The sequence below is a fragment of the Tupaia chinensis genome, unplaced genomic scaffold (genome assembly GCF_000334495.1).
Source record: "Tupaia chinensis unplaced genomic scaffold, TupChi_1.0 Scaffold000255_1, whole genome shotgun sequence".
NCBI lineage: Eukaryota > Metazoa > Chordata > Mammalia > Scandentia > Tupaiidae > Tupaia > Tupaia belangeri.
The window spans coordinates 1,926,156-1,939,585 of record NW_006159735.1 but is presented as its reverse complement, the minus strand read 5'-3'; the positions used below and the strand labels follow the sequence as shown (position 1 = coordinate 1,939,585).

The 13,430-nt window shown below is 42.1% G+C and overlaps 1 long non-coding RNA gene across 1 annotated transcript in view; it reads right to left on the bottom strand.

Moving 5' to 3' along the window:
* Positions 1–13,430, bottom strand: part of LOC114007927 (uncharacterized) — a 159,311-nt gene that overhangs the window by 143,900 nt on the left and 1,981 nt on the right. The gene's annotated exons all lie outside the window — the stretch shown is intronic.

Below are 13,430 nucleotides of genomic sequence, written 5' to 3'. Positions count from 1 at the left end.
GCCTTTTTTTTTTTTTGGAGAGGTTTTTGCTATAGGGCATGTGCACTCGCCAAAAAGAAAGAGACAGAAAGCGAGAAATCACCCCCCCCTCCGCCCCCAGGGTGGATGGCCATGCTGCAATCCCTTTTCCATTCTCCTCTCAGAATCTTGGGCATGCATGCACACGCGCCCAGTGAATTTAAGCCACCGAGTTCGGGACTCGAACCGCAGTTGACTACGTGGGAGTCCAGTGACATAGCTATTAGGCTAACTGCTGGTCCCAATGCAGAGAAACTTCTGACTGGTCCAACTTATATCACATACTCGCCCATGAATCAATCACTTTGAGTAAGGGATAAAATATTGATATTCTGACTGGTTGAGCCAGGATCATGTACCCATTGCTGGGTCGAACCACACAACTAGGAATATTTTGGAATAGTGGGGAGAGGGGGAAGAGAATGTTTCCCCAGAAGGGATGCTGGGTAGACATAAAAATGTACACCATAAAAAAGGCCTGGGAAAGGACTAGCAGATGTCCTAACAGTTACATCTTTGGACTCCCACATAGTCAACTGTGGTTCAAGTCCTAAACCTGGTGGCTTAAAACTCATAGCAGGTGCGTATGCCTGCATGCCCAAGATCCTGAGAGGAGAAATGGAGGAAAAGGGATTGCAGCATGACCATCCCCCCACCCCCCGTGGAGGGGGGGCAGTGATTTCTCACTTTCTATCTCTCTGGTGAGCACATGCACCCTATAGGAAAAAGCCTCTCAGGACCAGCAGTTAGCATAATGGCTATGTCGCTGGACTCCCATGTAGTTGGCCACGGTTCGAGTCTCGGACCTAGTGACTTGAACTCACGCCAGGTGCATGTGTGTGGGTCCAAGATCCTGAGAGGAGAATGAAGGAGAAGGGATTGTGGTATGGCCATCCCCCCCTGCCCCCGGGGGGGGGGGTGTTGATTTCTTACTTTCTATCTCTCTGTCTCTCTCTGTCTTTCTGGCGAGCGCATGTGCCCTATAGCAAAAACCTCTCCAAAAAGAAAAAGAAAAAGAAAAAAGCCTCTAAAAACAAAGATACCTGGGAAAAAGCTAGCTGATGTTATGGTGGTTAAGGCACTGTACTCCCACATGGCCAACTACAGTTTGACCTAGCAGTTTAGTTTCTCACTTTCCTTATCTCTCTCTCTCTCTTTATGGTCAATTTAAAATAATAATAATAATAATAATAAATAAATAAAAAATAATTATAAAAGTATTTTTTTAAAAAAGGCCTGGGAAGATAGTTTTCCTTGACTTTAGTTAATTCTCCTCTACTGCCTCCTTCACCAGTAAGTGTATGAGAACAAGGCACAAATATATTTTCATTGTATTTTAGTGTTATATTACTGATAGTACAACTATCTTTGTAATTTAAAAATAATGTAAGTTATCTGCCTAACTTCCTACTCCAGTTATGTCGGTAATGCTAAAAGGATTCTTAGGACTGTACACATAGCCTGTTACACTGCATACTCATAGTTCGCTTTAACAGTGAAGTCTTGCTGGATCTCAAGGGCCTGCTTTGCAATTTCATGCATAGGTTCCTCTCATTTACAAGGAAGTCTGTTTCCTACACTCCCTCTTTTCCTCACCTGAGTTAGCCATCTTGGACCCGTATCATTTCTTTCTCCTACCTGCAGTATTTTCAGTCAGTTTTCTCGGTAGCTTTTTTTCTAGTTATTCCTCTCTCTCCTTGTCACCAGCTGCTCCATGACTAATCACCTTTCCTTTTTCTGTTCTTCTTAGGGTAGTTTGTTAGAATTCTCAGCCCCGGAATTTCAAAAACATAGCAGGAGAATGGAAGTTGTATTGATTATAGGAATAGCAAATAGAAAGTAGGTCTTAAAATTAAATCACACAGGTAGCAGTCAGTGTCACCTACTTATCAGAATTAACTCTTGAGGAGCTCTCCAATGTTTAAAATATTGAATCTACAGAATTTCAAATACTCCTGAGCATATCAAAGGGTAATTCCTAGAAACTTGCTTACATAGGACCTGAGTCAAGTAATTGTTATGTGGATGATGAAGAGTGCAGGCTTTGCTGATTTTTCTGTTATACCACAGATTTTGCAGGGTGGTCAAATTATAAAAGCAGAAAACAAAAAATACAAAAGGTGTATGTTTTGTGTTCTTCATTGCACTTATTACAACCAGAATAGATACATATATATAATATATATAATTTTTAAAAATCTATTTACCTTTCTTTGGCCAAATTTCCCTTTAAAATGTAAATTCCTTGCAGACAAGAAGGTTTTATTGCAGTTTGTGTGATGAGCACTTAGCAAAGTGTCTGGTACATATGTGTGGAAAGGATATATGAAATGTTCTAGTCTTTCTTTCTTTGCAGATAACTGGCAACTACTGAAATACAATATGCTAAGAGTTTAGTTTTCCCCAAGCTAAATTGTACAGGAAATGTAAGGTTGCCTTAGTTCTGTTTCCCATTTTCCTTTTCCTCAATACTGCTTAGCTTCTCCATCACACTTCCCAAGTCTCTGGTATCCCTTTTGCAGCTTCTTGGCAGCTTCAACTTTTCCCTTTAGTTAAGCCCATCCTACTGGGCTGGTGCCCCAGATTCCAAGATTATCTCTTCCTTCCTACGCTGCCATTAAAACTCCCATTTTTTAACTGCTAGGAGAAAAATATTGAGATAATTTCCTAAGTGTGATGTGATAATAGACCACTTAATGTGATAATTCTCCAGGATGTTTGTATTTTAAAGTATGAAGCTTTTCAACTATGAAAGAACATATTACGATGGCATTTCAGGGTTGGTGACAGTGCAATGGGTGGTCCGGGCTTTCAACATTCTCTTTGGCCTCACCATAAAGGTACTCACCAGCCTTGATTACCAAGTCCATTCCTAGGGAGACTAAGGAAAGAAGGAAAGAAAGAAGGAAAGAAAGAGAGAAAGAAAGAGAGAAAGAAAGAGAGAAAGAAAGAAAGAAAGAAAGAAAGAAAGAAAGAAAGAAAGAAAGAAAAAGGAAGGAAGGAAGCAGAGAGGTTTAAACAAAGGAAAAAAGTGCTTTTTCTTAAAGAAAATGATAAGTAAAGGTATTGCTTCAGAAGGCAAAGTCCAGTTCATTTAGCGCACAAGTATAAATTATTGTTGCATTAAAAAATTGGGATGGGGGACCAGCAGTTGGCATAATGGCTACGTTTTGCTGGACTCCCATGTAGTCGACTGCAGTTCGAGTCCCGGACCCAGTGGCTTAAACTCATGCGGGGCGCGTGTGCATGCGTACCCAAGATCCCGAGAGGAGAATGGAGGAGAAGGGATTGTGGAGTGGCCATCCCCCCGGGGGGTGATTTCTCCCTTTCTGTCTCTCTGTCTCTCTCTGTCTTTCTGGAGAGTGCACACGCCCTATAGCAAAAACCTCTCCAAAAATGAATTAAAAAAAAAAATTGGGATTTATGAAGAGTATAAAAAAAAAAAAAAACCCACAGGTCCAGCAGATGGTGTAATGGTTATGTCACTGGACTCTCACATGGTTATCCGGTTCAAGTCCTGGACTCAGAGGCTTGAAACTCAAGCCGAGCACATGTGCATACATGCCCAAAATCCCAAGAGGAGAAGGGATTGTGGTGTGGCCATCCTCCCTTTGGGATGATTTTCTCTGTCTCTTTGTCTCTCTCTCTCTCTGTCTCTCTGGCAAGCACACATGCCGTATAGCAAAATCTCTCCCCCCCAAAAAAGCAAACCTATGCAACATAAAGAATGATCTCAAGTAGGTTAACCAAATGACCCCTTTAAAAAGTCAACTCCTAAAGTATATTTAAAGTAAAATTCTATTTGCAAAATTGTATTTACAGTTAACTTCTGCTTCCTAGAGAAATTATATACAAATAACCATTGTTATCATTTCATCAAGGATCAGAATTTTCCTAAGGCATTTCTTTAATTCCCCTCTTTGTATCATGTTGGATTGATTTTTGTTTTTGATAATATTATAGATTTCCTGGATGTGTGACTAGCCAACATTGAAAGTGGTCAGCTTTGGTTATGTTTTCTTTTCTTTTTTTGGAGAGGTTTTTTTCTATAGGGCACATGCGCTTGCCAGAAAGTCAGAGAAAGATAGAAAGCAAGAAATCACCCCCCAGGGGGGATGGCTATGCCGCAACTCCTTCTTCATTCTCTTGGGATCTTGGGCATGCACGCACACAAGCCTGGCGTGAGTTTAAGCCACCGGGTCTGGGACTCAAACCACAGTCAACTACATGAGAGTCAAGTGACATAGCCATTATGTCAACTGCTTTCTATCTCTTTTTTCTCTCTATTTATGATAGAGCATGTGTACATTCATGAGAGAGATGAAAGCCCTCCGCAGAGTCTGGTTGTACCCCCATCCCATTTTTCCTATCTTCCAGCCTATCGGCTCTGGGGAACTTGTGCTTGATATGTTTTTTTCAGGCTGGGAGCCAGCTCTGTTGACTATAAAGTCACTCAGAAACTAACGGTGGTCTGACACAAATTCTACAGGGCCAGAATCAGGAGGAAAGGGCTACTGTTCATTTCTCTGGATTTCCCATCTTAGATACAGGAAGTTCATATCCTGGGGCATCCTGTCCAGCATGTCTAAAACAAAGCACTTCATCTATCCAGTTTACTGTCACAGAAGATCTAACACACTCTGTTTTCTCCCTGGCAGGAAGTCAGTTCTCTGTGCAATTGCAAATAAGATAAATAAATCATTCATACAGAACTCGTGGACATTTTATTTTGCTTTCTACCTGATTTCAAGAGAGTAAACTCTGGATATAAAATTGAAATAGTAAACTTGAAAACTCTGTATATATCTTTGGAGAAGTATAGATCTTTAGAGATGTCTTTCCAGGGAGATAATAAAACTTGGAAGTCCTTTTATAATTACTTGTGATAGAAGCTATTCAAAATTGAATCCTAGGAGGCCAGTAGGTGGTGTGGTGGTGAAGGGCTCTGGATTCCCACATGGTTGACCACGGTTCGAGTCCCGGACCTGACAGCTTGCTTTCTGGCTTTCTCACTTTCTCTCTCTCCCTCTGTCATTCTGTCCTTCTTTGGTCAAATTAAATAGATGAATAAATAAATAAAGTTAAATAAAAATAATTCTTTAAAAAATTGGATCCTAACATCTCCATATTGAACCTGTTCATTTAGCTTAGGCAGCTGCTGAACTCTCTACCCTGGAATATGATTCTGGAACCAGCCTACAACATCTTCACATTCCCAAGTCCTGATTTGTTGTCAGAAGTAGTCCATCAATGTTCATTAACATCGGCAAAATCGGTACAATGTAAACATCCTCATTATGAGGATGAGGTAAGCCAAAGGCAATTAAAATGCTAATGGTTCCAGAAAATGCTGTACATCTGACAAATTTAGAGCAGGAGTTAGGGTTTTCTGCTTCTAAATCTAACGCTTTTGTTGCAGGCAGTATAGTGCTGCTAGTGCTAACCTAGTTGTCTACTCTTGCTGGGACCTGAGATCTCACAACCAACAGGTTTAGAAAACATCAGCTAGCTTGAACCTACTGACCAAAGATCTTTCCAGTTCATCTTCTACACTACCGTCATGGTGATCTTCCTATACTGAAATCTGATCATGTTCTCTCCTTTGCCTGAAAGCAACTCACTGCCAGGGAAATAAAGTCCTAGTGCCTAGCTTGGCAATATATTATATGATCCTGCCTCTACACTGTTCCCCTTACCTTGCCAAGGCATCAGACATACCAAAGTATTTGGTCCCACTAAAGAACTCTCCTCTTCTTTATCACTATGCCCCACCCTCTGCAGCACTTCTGCCAAGAACCCTCCAATTCCCATTTACCTGAGGAACCCTCTACATATCCCTCAAACTTCAGTGCTGTGTCACTTCCTCTTTCAAGTCTTTCCTGTTATGCTTTCTTCCCTTTGAGCTTCAGTTTCTGCATCAGCAAAATGTGGATCATAATTTCTACAACCTTCCTTAACTCAAGGATCACATGAAAAAAATAACTATGGATGCCAGCTATGGTTAACAAGTTGGATCCCATATGGTCAACTACAGTTCTAATCTTGGCTTCCATGGCATGAAAAACATGCCAGGCACATATACGTGCATGCCCAAAATCTTAACAGGACAGAAAAACGGAGAAGGGATTGTGGCATCTCCATGCTTCATGGGGGGAGGGGGGGAGAATGCTTCTCCCTCTCTGTTTCTATCTCTCTCTGGCATGTATACATGCTCTCTAGAAATTATAAAAGAAAGAAAAAGAAAAAATGACCATGAAAGTCCTCTGAAAGATGCAAAATGCTATGCAAAGGCCAAGCTATATTATAAAATAGTTATTATGCAATCAGCCTTTTTCCTTAAGAAACCTAATTACGGTACTTGTGATGATGTTTATGAAACTAACCTCTACAAATTAGCACATTTTCCCTGTTTGCTCATTACTTAAATGTGAGTTAAACTTGAAATGGTGATGAGAACTGTGCTTACTTCAGACACAATAGATTAAAATTGGATTCACACAGGGAGGATCAACATGACCATTGCCACATGGTTTTCACTCTTGATTTTCAAGAGTGAAAAATTGACTTTCTTTTTGCTAGTTGGGAGTTTTATCTTCAAGTTTCATAGTTATTTCTTTTTTCTTAACAACTCTAATCCTCTTTAGCCAATTAATAAAAGTTTGATTTCCTTAAATGACTTTCTCTGGCCTATGTTGCTTCTTGACCACCAAATCACATACTGATACAGCTACTATTTCTGGAACACAATGAAAAATGACAGGTAATTTCCTTAGTTCTTATTTGGTATGAAGTACTCTTCTACAGATGATCCCTGATGATTATAACATTTACACTTCACTGCAACTCTCAGTTCCTCTCTGCAAAATGGGGATGAGAAAATGGAAACTTAGGGACCAGCAGTTAGCGTAATGGCTATGTCGCTGGACTCCCACGTAGTCGACGGGGGTTCGCGTTCCGGACCCGGTGGCTTAAAACTCACACTGGGCGCGTGTGCGTGCGTGCCCAAGATCCCAGAGGAGAATGGAAGAGAAGGGATTGCGACGTGGCCATCCCCCCTGGGGGGTGATTTCTCGCTTTCTATCTCTCTGTCTCTCTCTGTCTGTCTGGCGAGCGCACGCGCCCTATAGCACAAACCTCTCCCAAAAAAAAAAAAAAAAAAGAAAGAAAGAAAGAAAATGGAAATTTAGGAAGTTTAAACCTCTTGCTGAAGTTACATGGTAAAGCCAGGGTTTAAAGTCAAGAGTCTGACAACAGGATATCAACCACTGAATGGTACCACTGCTTTAAGGGAATGCAGAAGCTTACAGAATTTTCCAGAAGCTTGCATTTAGCACAGTGGATGGTACAACTCAGGGCTATGGGAACAGAAGTCAAGCTTCAGACATACACCTCAATCCATCATACTGGCAGTAGGTCACATCCACAAGTGTCAATGCTAAGACCCAAAGAGCCTAAATGGGGAGGTATTATTACTCTGGCAGCAGCCACAAGCAGGTGGCTTCTAGGGTTAATGCAATTTGCCATGTACTAAATCTTTTTTATGTGCTTTCTTCAGTTTTCAACAGAATGAAAAATGATTTTGTCTTACATGTTTCCCTCCACTCCTGAACACCTCTTCAAATAAGACCTTAACAGATTAAGTGTGGTTGCCTGGATTTAATCCTGGAGCACAACAGAGGACACTGTTGAAGTTGGGAAAAAAAAAAAATCTGTGGGTTAGTCAATAGTAATATACGAATATCGAAGCCTTTACTTTGACAAATGTACTGTGGTTATAGATGTTAACATTAGGGGGAAATGGGTGAAGGGCATACCATACTCTTTGTATTTTACAACTTTCCCATAAATCAAAATAATTTTAAAATTGTAAGTTTACTGGAAGAAAGCCTAAGTTTTGGAGCTGGCCGGTGGCATGGTAGTTAAGGTGCTAGACTCCCACATGGCTGACCGTGGTTCCAGTCCCAGACTTGGCAGCTGGCTTTCTCACTTTCCCTTTCTCTTTCTCTCTGGTCAAATTAAAATAATAATGATAAGGAGTCAGCAGTTAGTGTAATGGCTATGTTGCTGGACTCCCATGTAGTCTAGTCCCAGACCCGGTGGCTTAAACTCATGCCTGGCAAGTGTGTGTGAGTGCCCAAGATCCTGAGAGGAGAATGGAGGAGAAAAGATTGCGGCGTGGCCACCACCTCTGATGGGGGGTGATTTCTCGATGTCTCTCTGTCTTTCTGGTGAGTGTACGTACCCTATAGCAAAAACCTCTCCAAAAAAGAAATAATAATAACAAATGGAATTAAATAAATAAATCTTTGAAGGAAAAAATAAACACCTTCAGTTTAATTATTTTGAAGTTTACTGGACCTAAATCAACCTATTTTATAGGTTAGGCAAATTTAGAATTACTTTTTTTTAAGGATTATTTTGTTTCACATTATTTATTTATTTAATTTTAATTTGACCAAAGAGGGACAGAGAGAGAAAGAGAGAGATATGGAGAAAGAATGTGAGAAAGTAAGCCATCAAGTCTGGGACTCAAATCACGGTTGGCCATGGGAGAGTCCAGTGCCCTTAACCACCATGCCACCTGCCAGCCCCTAGAATTCCTTCTAAATTTTTAAAAAAATAGTTGTTGAATTCATTAATTGAAAGAAAAAACTATTGTGTTTATCAGTAAAACACAAGTTTTGAATTTGTAGTAAATACTATCTTCTCAAAGAGATAAATATTGGTTGAGACTAAGATATAAAGTCTCATCGTGGTAATAAAATGACCAAAACTTTGGATTATCACTGAGAAAAACAGAAGAATATTATAACTAGCCAATGACATAATACCTAAATATAGCTTCTTTTTGGGCTTTCTGAGCATCCCTAAATCCCAAGTATCACTGCCTGGAACATGTTTCATAAACAGCAAGGAGCAAGTGGAGCAATGACAAATAAGGCAGGCAACTCAGCCAAGATTATATCATCACAGATAGAGCTCAATAAAATTACCTCAGACAGGACAATTCTGCATTAAAAGTATTATTTTCCACAATGGCTCTGGAACATGTCATGCCCAGAGCTTCCAGCTCTTTCCTCAGATGTAAGGAACAAGTCAACAAATGACCAGCATTGTAGTCGATGTGATAGTCATCTGAACAGTCTTCCTAGATTTTAAACAGTTGTGCCTTCAATATGATGCTGTTGTTTAAATACTTCTGTTTGGGGAGGATTTTTTTAAAAAAAAGATCACGACTATTTTGTTTCTTGATCAGATCACACAGGCTCTGCCAGCCACTGCCAGCTCTTTCTCAAGAAGCTAGGAGCCCTCCTGAGCTCAGCTGCCTGGCAAAGCGGCGCTCGGCTGTGTGTGACCAGCATGGCTCACTCCAGCTTTGTTCTGCTCCACTGGATCCTGTGAATGGGTTCTGACAAGTGACCAGATACGGGTTTTGCTCACTCTAAGTGGCCTCTATTTTTAAAAACTAATGGCACAGGGCCAAGGAAGGGAGTGCCTTAAAGGAGTGAACTCTAGCACTGAAGGTTTCCTGAGGAAAAGCAACAATCCATCATACCTTCTACTAGTGAAGTTGAACAAGAAGCAAGAGAAAAAGCGGTGAGAGGCAGGATAGATGTGGCAGAAAATTAAGCTCAGGGAGTGGCAGCTGGGGTGGTGGTTGGGGTACTGGACTCCCGCATGGCTAACTGTGGTTGGAGTCCTAGATCTAGAGGCTTATTTTTTGACTTTCTGCCCTTTTCTCTGGTCTAATTTGAACGTAATAATACATAATTTTTAAGAGAGATTTCTGCTATACAGTGTGCTCACCAAAGAGACAGACAGAAAGCAAGAGACCACCACCACCCCCGGGGAGATGGGATGGCTATGCCACAATCCCTCTTCTCTATTTTCCTCTCTGGGCTTTGGGCATGCATGTACATGTGCCTGGCATGAATTTTTTTTTGAAGATATTTTTGCTATATGGTGCATGTGCTCACTGGAGAGACAGAGAGAAACAGAGAGACAGAAAGCAAGAAATCACTTCCCAGGGGGGATGGCTACACCACAATCCCTCCTCCTCCATTTTTCTCTTGGGATTTTGGGCACACATTCACAGACACCCAGTGTGAGTTTTAAGCCACCAGGTCTAGGACTTGAACCATCATTGACTACATAGGAGTCCAGTGACATAACCATTACACCATCTGCTTTGCTCCAAAATAAATAATTTTCTTTCTCATTTTTTTTTTGGTACCAATTTTAAATAGTTTATTTAAGACACTGCATTTTCCACTTAATATACAGTGCTTATAAAGTGCAATGTTAGGACTAGCAGTTGGCATAATGGTTATGTCACTGGACTCCTATGTAGTAGACCTTGGTTCGATTCCAGGACTAGGTGGCTTAAATTCATGCTGGGCGCGTGTGCATGTGTGCCCAAGATCCCGAGAGGAGAATGGAGGAGAAGGGATTGTGGTGTGGCCATCCGCCCGGGGGGTGATTTCTCGCTTTCTATCTCTTTGTCTCTCTCTCTCTGTCTTTCTGGGGAGCACATGGGCCCTATAGGAAAAACCTCTCCAAAAGAAAAAAAAAAGTGCAATGTTACTTTTCCCTGTGTACATGCTCCCTATTCAAGTATTGAGAATGCCCAGTAATCCACTATGGGAGCTGAACTTTAAGACTGACACAGAATTTGCTACAAATTGGGGTCCTTCAATGTTTTACCGTGTGGAACAATGCTACATAGTCTATACTCAAGTTGGCTTAATCAACGTCTTCAACGGTGGCTTTGAAATAAATAATTTAGGAAAAATGAAAATTAAACTCAGAAGTTGAGAAGGGGTCTGGCCAATTCCAGTTTCTGAGACCTTTGAGAAATGAAAAAAAAGAAGAAATGCCAGACTTGTTTATATATGTTTTTGATCTTTAAAGTTAGGAATTAGAGACCAGGACCTTTCAGTGTGAACTGCCCACACTCCTTTCCTTCAATATGGCAATAACGCTGTACTTTCCTTCACCAAAATAAGTAAAGTTCTCTATGAACATCTTTCTAATCTGTCCTTGTTGATCTCATTTTGAAATTATTTTTTTAAAGAATTATTTTATTCAACTTTATTCATTCATTCATTTATTTTAATTTCACCAGAGAGAGACAGAGAGAGAGAGAGGAAAGTGAGAAAGCAAGCCACCAGGTCCAGGACCTGAACCATGGTTGGCCATGTGGGAGTGTCCAGCGCCTTAACCACCACGCCACCTACAGGTCCCTTGAAATTATTTTTTTAAGTTTATTTCTTTCTCCCACGAGAGCGAGAGAGGCTCCCCAATAGCATTTTCACACAGTACTTCCATACCACCTCAGCTAGTCTGGACCACTAACACCCACATGACCAGTGAAGCCTGTACAGAGTGCCCCTGAACAGAAATGCAGGAACTTTTCCTAGTGGGTCAACTGCATTATCACTGCACCACCACCTGGCCACGTGAAATGATATCAAGAGTCCAGTTTGAAGGACCAGCAGATGGCATAATGGTTACATTGTTGGACTCCTGCCTAGTTGACTGCAGTTCAAATCCCAAACTGGCAACTTAAAACTCCTAACAGGTGCATGTGGGTGCATGCCCAAAATCACAAAGGGAAATCAGGATTGATTGGGGCATGGCCATCCCCTGGGGGGGGGGTTGGGAGGGTGATTTCTCCTGTCTCTCAGGATTGATTGGGGCATGGCCATCCCCTGGGGTAGGGGGGGCGTGATTTCTCCTGTCTCTCTCTTCCTCTCTATCTCTCTGGTAAGCACACATGCCCTATAGCAAAAATATCTTTCAAAAAATAAAAAACCAAAAAGTCCAATTTGAACCTTTGTGACTATGAAGTTCAAGCTAAGCAGTCCTACTAGCCACTCCACCCTCTGGTACCTTTACCCAAAAGGCCTCAGTGGTATGGGAGTAAAAATCAAGAAAAGGAGTATTAAAAGAGAGGTACTGAGAAGGCACAGAAACAAAAGAAAAAAGACAGGAACTGAAGACCTGAAAGGCTGCTCATAGTGGTGTCAAGTGCACTGTCAATGCCTGATCACCTTCCGCAGCACTGGCCTTGAGGGGAATCTATTGTACAGGGCTTCTTTGCTTAGTAAAAGGAACCTGCAATCATCCATTAAGTGCAGGAGGCACCCTGCTGGAGGCTGAGAAAGGAGTCAGGACAAAAAGAGTAAGATGTCTGCAAGACCATTGAAATACCTTCTTTGCACTCACTCCACAGCAAACAAGGAGATAAACAGGTTCCAAACAATTTTCAATCCTGATGAAATCACTTCAATGGCAAGGAATCAGCTCATTCACAGGTGCTTGGTCTCTGTAGTTAAGTGCTACCCTCTGGTTTCAACCACAGTAGTAGTGCCAGGTGATGTTAACCTTCTTAGCAGACACAGGAATAGACCACCATTCACTTCTTCAGAAACTTTCAAGGTATTGACACTAGCAAGGAGCTCACTATCTTGAGGCAAGAAGGAAAGTACCACCTACGCCCAATCTTGAAGGAGGCATTCTCCCTCCACCCCAAGAGTGCCCCAATAGAGCACTTAGCATAGCAGGAGACATGGGTCTGTCCTTCCACGCTCTTTTTTATCCGGTAGTCTTTTTCTCTTTTTTCAATCCTTCAAACATAACACCTGTAGTAATTTTGAAAATAAAACCTTCCCCCTTCCCGGGTTGGCAAATGATTAGGGGTGCTAGACTCTCACATGGCTAACGTTGGTTCGAGTCCCGGCTCTGGCAGCTCTCTCTCTTTCTGTCCCTCTCTGGTCAAATTAAAATAAATGAATAGGGAACCAGCAGTTAGCGTAATGGCTATGTTGCTGGACTCCCACATAGTCGACCGCGGTTCGCGTCCTGGACCCGGTGGCTTAGAACTCATGCTGGGCGCGTGTGCGTCCGTGCCCAAGATCCCGAGAGGAGAATGGAGGAGAAGGGATTGCAGCGTGACCATCTCCCCTGGGGGGTGATTTCTCGCTTTCTGTCTCTATGTCTCTGTCTGTCTGGCGAGTGCACGCCCCCTATAGTGAAAATCTCTCAAAAAAAAAAAAAAGAATAAATAAGTTCTTTTAAGAACAAAACTTCATTTCCGCAGGAATGTTTGGTGACTTATGTTTCTGAGGTACCTCACAGCACGGCTGCAGGGTAGTTCTGCAGTAACTTTCCACCATTTTCACAAAGGGCCTGTAACACCAGCCTTGAAAAGTGCTCCACGTGCGTCAACACTTTACAAATCCACCCACAGGCTCAGGCCCTGAGAGACCCCGCGGCACAGCAGGTCCGGCCCGGCGTTGGGAAGTGAGTTAAGGTCTGGGCGGGGACCAGGGGTGCAGGGCGGCGGCCCCCCGCGCAGGACCGGAAGCGCGGCGCGGGCCTGAGGGGCGCGGGCGCGCGCGTGCGCGGCG